Source organism: Triticum dicoccoides, chromosome 6A (assembly GCF_002162155.2).
Source record: "Triticum dicoccoides isolate Atlit2015 ecotype Zavitan chromosome 6A, WEW_v2.0, whole genome shotgun sequence".
NCBI classification, from domain to species: Eukaryota; Viridiplantae; Streptophyta; class Magnoliopsida; order Poales; family Poaceae; genus Triticum; species Triticum dicoccoides.
In genome coordinates this window covers 200,264,683-200,274,449 of record NC_041390.1, presented here as the reverse complement: position 1 = coordinate 200,274,449, position 9,767 = coordinate 200,264,683, and positions in this window count along the sequence as shown.

Sequence of the window (9,767 nt, the reverse complement as noted above, 5' to 3'; positions counted from 1 at the left end):
GGCCGAGGCGCGTGTCCTGTCTTCTGCGGCGCTGACGCGGGTCCTCACCCACATCTACCTTCGTGATCCCGGTGTCGACCTCGACAGCCTGCTGGGGCCAGTAAGCGGCGAGCGTTCCACTGCCACTGCCGAGGCGGTGAAGGGTTGCGGGGAGGCTCTGCTGGGGACGTTCCGGGCCTTCAGCACCAAGCCGAAGCAAGGCGCTGCCGACCCCACTACTCCATGAGGCGAACCCACTCCGCGCTGCTCCACCGCCGACAAGTGACTCCGTTGTGGCTCCTGTCCTGCCTTTAATTCCTGCACATGTATCATGCCTCGGGGAGGCGTTTAAACTTGCGTTTGGCATTGAGATAATAGTGTGGACTGTAACATTTGCTTTTGAATTCCTTGAGATTTATGCTTTTCCTTCCTATTTGCTTATGTTCTACGCCGGCAGAGCCCGACCCCGTGCATACCTCGGCCGCCGTTAGCCCCGACCGGAAACCAGGACGGGACCAAGGAGTGAGGGGCTACGTGACAAGTTAGGCTCCTGAGTCGCGATGCTCAGGAGTCCCCCTTGGTGCACGGATCAGCAAGTAGGGAGGTATGATGTGGGTGGATCTACCGTTCTACGTCTGCAGAGCCCGGCCGCGCGCATACCTCAACCGCCGTTAGCCTTTCAGAACTAAGGAGTGAGGGGCTACGTGACCAGTTAGGCTCCTGAGTCGCGATGCTCAGGAGTCCCCCTTGGCGCACGAACAACAAGTAGGGAGGTATGATGTGGGTGGATCTACCGTTCTACGTGTGCAGAGCCCGGCCGCGCGCATACCTCAACCGCCGTTAGCCTTTCGGAACTAAGGAGTGAGGGGCTACATGACCAGTTAGGCTCCTGAGTCGCGATGCTCAGGAGTCCCCCTTGACGCTCAAATGACCTTCATACCTTGGCTCTGCTCGGGACAGACGCGCGACGATCCAGGCACGGGGGGGCTTGGCTGGGCGGTGTGCGTCTGGGCATGACTCAGGCGCAGCCCCCGTGCCCAGCCCCCTCGCGCGGCACTCCTGAGGGGAGGCGTTACAATGAGGCTAGACACTAAGCTCTGGGCTCCCTGAGGTTGATGCGGCCCGGGGGCCACCCTCCGTTGTTTATCACCAGCGCGGAGCATAGCGCTTCCTATGTGTACGGGCATAGCCGCTCCTCGGCAGTGTCGTCAACCAGCATGGAGCATGGTGCTTCCACTGGTACGTGGGAGGGGGCCCCCCTCCGGGAGGAGCCCCCGGGGCGTGTATAGCCCCGCCCTGACACGTGGCTGGCACGGTAGGGCCTGTCGAGGTGTATCTGGACACCCGTGAGCCAGCGCGGGACTCACGGGGCCCTACCTCTAGGCAGGTTGCGCCTGGCACTGGGCCTTATCTTGTGATGTGTCCCTGCAAATTTGGTTAGATGCCGGAACTCTACGTCCTCGGGTTTCGGCCCTCGAGCTGGTCTCAGCCGTCACTGGTATGCCAGGTCGCGATGCCGTGGACAAGGCCAGAGGGTGAGGGTTGGAGAGCCAGTAAGAGCCCTGATTCGCGATGCTCAGGTACCCCCCCCTTTAACATGCAAGTGGTCGGCATGGAGAAGAAGAGGTGCCGTGGACCGGCATCAAATAATCAAGCATGGTGGGTCAAATGCATAACCGGAAATAAACGCAAAAGGGATACATGCCGCTGGGTCTGGCCCGAGCGACTTGGGGATGATGCAGCTCGAGGGGCGCCCCCAACCAAGTAAGCTAACAACATGAAATAAAAGGGATACATGCCGCAGGGACGGACCCACGCGGCCTGGGAATAATGCAGCCCTGGGGGGCGCTCCCAGCTGGAAATAAAACTTGAAAGATGTCACCTGGTGATGTTGAGGACGAAGGACTATTGGTTTAGCAGACTCGGTGTGCTGCGGAAGCCGATCCTCATGAGCCCCCGGGCCTAGGGGCCTCGGGAGGCTCCGGAGGCGCTGGTGGCTCCTCGCGGACCATCTCCATCTCCGCCAGGGCTGCGGAGCGCCTGGCCTCTTATTCCTCCATGATGCCCCTCATGAGGCACTGGTACGTGGCAGCCGCGTTCGGCAAGCCGTAACACATGCGAACGTAGCTGTGGGGTGGACCTCCGTAGCGCCCCACTCGCGAGGGCCAGAGGCGCTCCAGAGAGGCGACTCGATTGAGCCCTGGTATGTCGATGCAGACGCGCAGCCCACCATCCTCGCCTGGATGGGGAGCCACTGCTGGTAGGCGGCGGCCGCCTTTCATGACTCTTGACTCCTGTAGCTCCTGAATGGCCTTGCTGACGAACTCCTGAGGGTCTGGCTCTCCTTGACTTACTCCTTCTTGAGGGAAACATGCTTCGAAGCACGCCTCCATGTGGTGCCCAAGCGCCTCCCTCGTGACCCTAGCCAGGTCGGTGGCCCTCCAGGGGAGAGCCCCCGAGCCCTGCCTGAGGAGGGCGCCGGGCGCACTTTCCTATGCGATGGAAGGAGGTTCCCCCTGGGCAGGCACGGGCCCAGAGGGGCCTGCCTCCTGAGGGGCCGGGCCGGACGATGTCTTCTTCTTCTTGGGGGCGGTCTCGGGAAGCCTCCTGCTTTCGCGATCCGGGTCTTCTAGTGACGCGGCCTGAAAGGCTCGCTCCAGGGAACACATCGCGTCCTTCTCTTCACAGGGCACCGTGATAACTCCGCCACTTCCTGGCATCTTGAGGACGTTGTAGCCGTGGTGAGTTACGGCCATGAACTTGGCCAGCGCTGGGTACCCAAGGATGGCGTTGTACGGCAGGCGAATGTGAGCGACGTCGAAGTCGATGAGCTCGGTGCAGTAGTTGTCGCGTGCCCCGAAGGTGACAGGGAGGCGGACCTGCCCAATCGGGACCGTGGAGCGGTCGGTGACTCCGAAGAAAGGCTTGGTTGGCTGAAGCTGGCTGTAGGGCACTTGGAGATTGTTGAATGTTTCCACGGACAAGACGTTGAGCCCTGCCCCGCCATCGATGAGGGTCCTGGTGACCACCACATTGCTGATGATTGGGGAACAAAGCATCGGGAGGACTTCGGCTGTAGCCGCACACTTGAGCTGATCTGCTGAGCTGAACGTGATGGCGCATGCCGACCACCTGAGAGGGCGCGTGGCTTCGAGCTTGGGCAGGACTGCATTCACTTCGTGGGCGAACTGCTTGAAGATGTGTTGAGAGGCTGGGCCTTGAGCCCCGCCCAGGATGTAGGCGATCGCGCGAGGCTCCTGGAAGCCCCCAGCCCCCTCGTCCTGGTGGCGGTCCTCGTTTCTCCTTGGCTGCGGAGGCAGCGGAGGGAGGCCTGCGTTGCCTTGAGGGTGATCCTCGCGAGGCTGATCCCTCCAGTCTCCCTCACGAGGCAGATCTTGCCAGCGATCCTCACGAGGTTGATCGCGCCACCCTTGGCCCGGGCCACGGTCTTCCCAGCGTCCTGCGTTCCTTCCTCCTCCTCGACCGTAGCCCCGGTCACCGCGGTCGGGGCGACAGCCGATCCTTCCTTCTCGCACGGCTCGGAGCTCTTGACATTCGTTGGTGTTGTGGGTGTGGAGGTCGTGGTACACACAGTATCGACTGCCCTTGGAAGGTTCGGGCTGATCTCTGCCCCGCTTGGTGTCTGGTTCTGCCGCGAGCACGGCAGCCCCCTTGCGCTTCACATCCTTGGCCTTGGGCTTCTTCTCTTCTGGGTCTGCGGCAGGCAGCTCGAGGAGGGAGAGACGCCCTTCCTCAGCCCTGGCGCACTTGGTTGCCAAGTTGAACAGGTCCAAGGAAGTGCACAGGTCTTCATGCATCGCCAGCTCCTCCTTCATCTTGACATCACGCACGCCGTCAGAGAAGGCTGAGATGATGGCCTCCTCAGTCACCTTGGGAATCTTGAGGCGTGCGTTGCTGAAGCGCCGGATGTACTTCTGCAGGGTCTCCCCGGGTTGTTGCTTGATGCGGCACATGTCGCTCACGGCGGGTGGCCGGTCGCGAGTACCTTGGAAGTTGGCGATGAAGCGGGTGCGCATCTCGTCCCAGGAGGAGATCGTGCCTGGAGCCAGGTTCAGGAGCCAGGTGCGGGCCCTGTCCTTGAGTGCCATGGGAAACCAGTTCGCCATGACCTTCTCGTCTCCGTTGGCAGCTTCGATGCCCAGCTCATAGAGCTGGAGGAACTCCGCAGGGTCGATCGTGCCGTCGTAAATAGGAGGCAGGTCTGGCTTGAACTTGCCGGGCCACGCGACGCTGTGTAGCTCGGTGGTGAAGGCACGGCAGCCTGCTATGGCCACGGGAGGCCTCAGGTGGTGGAGAGCTTGGTCTTGCATGTCCCCATGCGCTGCAGCTGGGAGCAGCGCAGGGTCTTGGCGTGCGGGAGCAGGAGCATGGTCGCGGCGTGCTGGAGCAGGGAGCGCCCGGGCAGCTTCTTGCGGGTGAGGGACTTCTTGGCAGCTCTGATCTTGCCGCGCTGGCACCTGACGGAGCGGGTTCCGCCCAGGGGCCACACGCCTTGGAGCCATGGCGCCTTCTTGAGGAGGAGGAGGCCGGGGCGCCGCCGAAGCTTCGTCGCCCGTGCGGGGCAGGGTGCGGTGCAGCGGAACAGACGACGCAGGAGAGCCCCTTGCGGCGCGGATGAGCTCGGCGACGCGGTTGAGCCATTCTTCGTAGATGTCGTCGACGGGACGGTAGCGCAGGAGCTCGTTTGCCGCGATGAGCGCAGCTCGAGCCTCCATGGGTGTGCGGAGCGCGCGGGACGAAGAACCAGCTGGTGCGGCCGTCTTGCCGCACAGACGGATGCTGAGATGATGCTTGCTGCTCGTCCCCCACCGGGCCGGTGGCGGCGTTGACGACAGGTGACGGGGAACGGCGAGGACGCCCGCCGACAGGAGCCGTCTGGGCGACGCGGGAAGCGAGAGCGGCCCGGCGCTCGGCGCGGGCCCGACGAGCGCCAGACATGGGCACGTTGGTCGGAGGAGAACGGGGTGGTGGGAGACGAATTCCGGCGCACCCCTACCTAGCGCGCCAAATGTCAGATTTTTGGTTCCGGCAGACCCTTGAGGTTCGAACACTGGGGTGCGCGCGGAGATTTCGCCTTCTACCTACCTGCACCCCTCCGCCTCGCTAAGATCTAAGCTATGGAAAGAACAACACAAGAGGCACGGGGTTTATACTGGTTCGGGCCACCATTGTGGTGTAATACCCTACTCCAGTGTGTGGTGTGGTGGATTGCCTCTTGGGCTAATGATGATGAACAATACAAGGAAGAACAGCCTCGCGAGGGTCTGTTCTTTGCTGGGGGGATGAACTGCTAGGAGGAGTTCAGTCACCCTTCTCTCTCTGATTTCGATCCGATCCTTGATCCTCGATCTCGATCTCCCACCTCTCCTCTCTGTGGGTGGCTGGTCCTTTTATAGGCAATGGCCCTGGGCCTCTTCCCAAATATTGAGCGGGAAGGGCGCTAATAATTGGCCATTTTGAAGGGGAACATCTGGTACACTTATCCTGACTAAAGTTGGTCCTCGCCTGCGCAAAGCTCTGGTGGTGACGCCGTCTTGGGCTCCACGATGACCTCCATCTTGCAGTCCTCCTAGTCTTGGTCTTGTTGCACCGAAATGGCAACCTTTGCCTAATGCCTCGGTACTCCGTGGCTGCGCTTGCCCCCTTTGCACCAAAGAGGAAAGGAGGACACTGCGCGGGCTGGCGCCCGCCTGGCGCCTTTGGTCGCCATGGCTTGCGTCACGAGCACCTCGAGAGGTACCCCACCTTGATCTCTCCGCCTACTCGCGAGCCAGCCTAGTGAGGCCGTGCCTGAGGAAGCTCCGTGCCGTCTGCCCCGCGAGGCTTGGCCCCTCGCGAGGGTCTTGGGTCTGTGTTGATGAAGATGGGCCGTGCTGGGCCCCCCTTTGAGCCACGCCGCAAGCCGCAGGCAGGCAAGTCTGGGGACCCCCGTTCCCAGAACACCGACAGGATCCGGAGATGATTGCCAGCTAGTGGCAATCAGAGCCTTCTTCTTCCTCATCACAGTACGACCCCAACTACTATTATGGATATCCGCCAGGCCAACCGTGGCAATAGACCAACTTAGGCCGAAGTCCTAAGCTTTGGGGAGTACGTATTTCCCACCGACATTACATTTATGTTCACACATTCATTGCTAGATGTCGGTGCTCATACTTTTTCATTGTATCATCCATGCTAGGTTATTTTCCTTTTTATGCTTTGTTTTTGTGTGTTTAATACACCTTTAGAAAGACCAAAAAATTAGTTGTATTTTTCAGCTAGTTTTAATTTCCATGTTGGTAGTAGTAACTAAAAAGAAAACCCAAAAATATTTCCTGTTCGTCTTTTGCTTGTTGGGAGCTTTCCCGTGTAAATAGTTTTATTTCTTTTCTTTTCTTTGGGGGTCGATAGGAGAAGACCATGATTAAATTGTTGAAGTGGCTCTTATATGTATTATTGTTGATCTAACAAAAGAGCCTATATTGCCTTGTCTTCTCCTATTTATTGAATGCTTGCAGATTCCAGCTTAGTCCAATGCACGTGCACTATTATTATTATTCACACTATTCGGTTGTGCAAGTGAAAGGCAATTATGATGATTTATGATGGACTGGCTGAGATGAGAAAAGCAGGTATGAACTCGACCTCTTTTGTTTTTGTAAATATGATTAGTTCATCGTTCCTGATTCGGCCTATTATGAATAAACATGTTTGCAATGACAACTAGAGATCATAGTTTCTTGTGCCATGCTTGATTAGCTATGAGTTATAATGGTTTACCTTGCGTGCCAACATGCTATTGAGATTGTTATGATGTGGTATGATAGGGTGATATCCTCCTCTGAATGATTTATGTGACTTGACTTGGCACATGTTCACGCATGTAGTTGAAACAAAATCAACATAGCCTTCACGATATTTATGTTCATGGTGAATTATATCCTACTCATGCTTGCATTCGGTGTTAATTAATTTTAATGCATGTTCATGACTGTTGTCGCTCTCTAGCTGGCCGCTTCCCAGTCTTTTGCTAGCCTTCACCTGTACTAAGCGGGAATACTGCTTGTGCATCCAATCCGTTAAACCCCAAAGTTATTCCACATGAGTCCACTATACCTACCTATATACGGTATCTACCTGCCGTTCCAAGTAAATTTGTATGTGCCAACCTCTAAACCTTCAATTAAATATCCTGTTTTGTATTCTCGAATAGCTCATGTACCAACTAGGGTTGTCTGTATCTTCCATGTTAGGCGGGTTATTCTCAAGAGGAGTGGACTCCGCTCCTCACTTACGAGATAAATGGCTGGTCACCGGGATGCCCAGTCCCATGCTTTATGCAAACTAAATCAAAATAATTGCAAACAAAACTCCCCCTGGGACTCTTGTTAGTTGGAGGCACTCGTTGTTTCGAGCAAGCCATGGATTGATGCTTGTTGGTGGAAGGGGGAGTATAAACTTTACCATTCTATTTGGGAACCGCCTATAATGTGTGTAGCATGGAAGATATCGCCATGTCTTGGTTGTTATGTTGACAATGAAAGTGTACCGGTCAAAATATTATTCACCTCTGTTTCAAAACCGAGCTCTGGCACCTCTACAAATCTCTACTTCCCTCTGCGAAGGGCATATCTATTTACTTTTATGCTGAGTCATCATCCTCTTATTAAAAAGCACCAGTTGGAGAGCACCACTGTCATTTGCATTCATCATTGTTAGTTTACATTGAGTATGACTTGACTGGATCTCTTTTACCATGAATTACAATGTCTATTCAGTCCTTGGTCTTTGAAGGTGCTCTACATTTATGTTTTGCGATCTCAGAAAGGGCTAGCGAGATACCATCTTGTTATATCATATTATGATTGTTTTGAGAAAGTGTTGTCATCCGAGATTTATTATTATGACTCACTAGTTGATTATGCTATTGATATGAGTAAACTTGAGACCTATGCGTTATTGCAAATGTGGTTAGTTATAGTCTTTGTTGAAAACTTGAATGCTGGCTTTACATATTTACAACAACTAGAGCAAACAGAGTTTGTAAAAGTTTTTCTTTATCACTTTCATTTTGTCAACTGAATTGCTTGAGGACAAGAAAAGGTTTATGCTTGGGGGAGTTGATACGTCTCCAACGTATCTACTTTTCCAAACACTTTTGCCCTAGTTTTGGACTCTAACTCTCATGATTTGAATGGAACTAACCCGAACTGACGCTATTTTCAGCAGAATTACCATGGTGTTATTTATGTGCAGGAGCAAACGTTCTCGGAATGACCTGAAACTTCACGGAGCTACTTTTCACAAAATAAGAAAAATACCTGCAAAAGATGGAGGCCAGGGGGCCCACCACCTTGCCACGAGGGTGGGGGCGCCTTCCCTCCTATGGCGCGCCCCCTACCTCGTGGGCCCCCTATTGCGTCTTCGACTCCAACTCCACCTCCATATATTGCCTTTCGATGAGAAAAAAAATCAAGGAGAAGAAATCATTGCGTTTTACGATATGGAGCCGCCGCCAAGCCCTAAAACCTCTCGGGAGGGTTGATCTGGAGTCCGTTCGGGGCTCCGGAGAGGGGAATCTGTCGCCATCGTCATCATCAACCATCCTCCATCACCAATTTCATGATGCTCACCGCCGTGCGTGAGTAATTCCATCGTAGGCTTGCTGGACGGTGATGGGTTGGATGGGATCTATCATGTAATCGAGTTAGTTTTGTTAGGGTTTGATCCCTAGTGTGCACTATGTTCTGAGATTGATGTTGCTATGACTTTGCTATGCTTAATGCTTGTCACTAGGGCCCGAGTGCCATGATTTCAAATCTGAACATATTATGTTTTCATCAATATATGAGTGTTCTTGATCCTATCTTGCAAGTCTATAGTCACCTATTATGTGTTATGATCCTTAACCCCGAAGTGACAATAATCGGGATACTTACCGGTGATGCTTTGTTCCGGTCCTCTATTAAAAGGAGGCCTTAGTATCCCTTAGTTTCCGTAAGGACCCCGCTGCCATGGGAGGGTAGGACAAAAGATGTCATGCAAGTTCTTTTCCATAAGCACATATGACTATATTCGGAATACATGCCTACATTACTTCAATGAACTCGAGCTAGTTTTGTGTCACCCTAGGTTATGACTGTTACATGATGAACCGCATCCAACATAATTCTCTATCACTGATCCATTGCCTACGAGCTTTCCATATATTGTTCTTCGCTTATTTACTTTCCCGTTGCTATTGCTATCATCACTACAAATACCAAAAACATTACTTTTACTACTATTACCTTTTGCTACCATTACCACTACTATCATATTACTTTGCTACTAAACACTTTGCTGCAGATATTAAGATTCCAGGTGTCATTGAATTGACAACTCAGCTGCTAATACTTGAGAATATTCTTTGGCTCCCCTTCTGTCGAATCAATAAATTTGGGTTGAATACTTTACCCTCGAAAACTGTTGCGATCCCCTATACTTGTGGGTTATCAGCATATAGCATCTAAGGTATGGGGGCACATGATATTCTCTCGGGGAGGAGGGGTGGGGGGTGCACAACCAATCGGTGGTTGGGAGGGTGGGGACAAATATAATCTAAACAACCCTAAACAGAGCTCCACAGTTTTATCTAAGGTCGAGGGGTTGACCTCCGACAATCATAGCTCCGCCTAAACACAACATTTGCATGTACTGTAGTACTAGACTTAATATTCATGTTTCAGTTTCATGCTCATTTTAAATATTGAGCTGAGGACCATGGATGTCTTACATTTTACTCC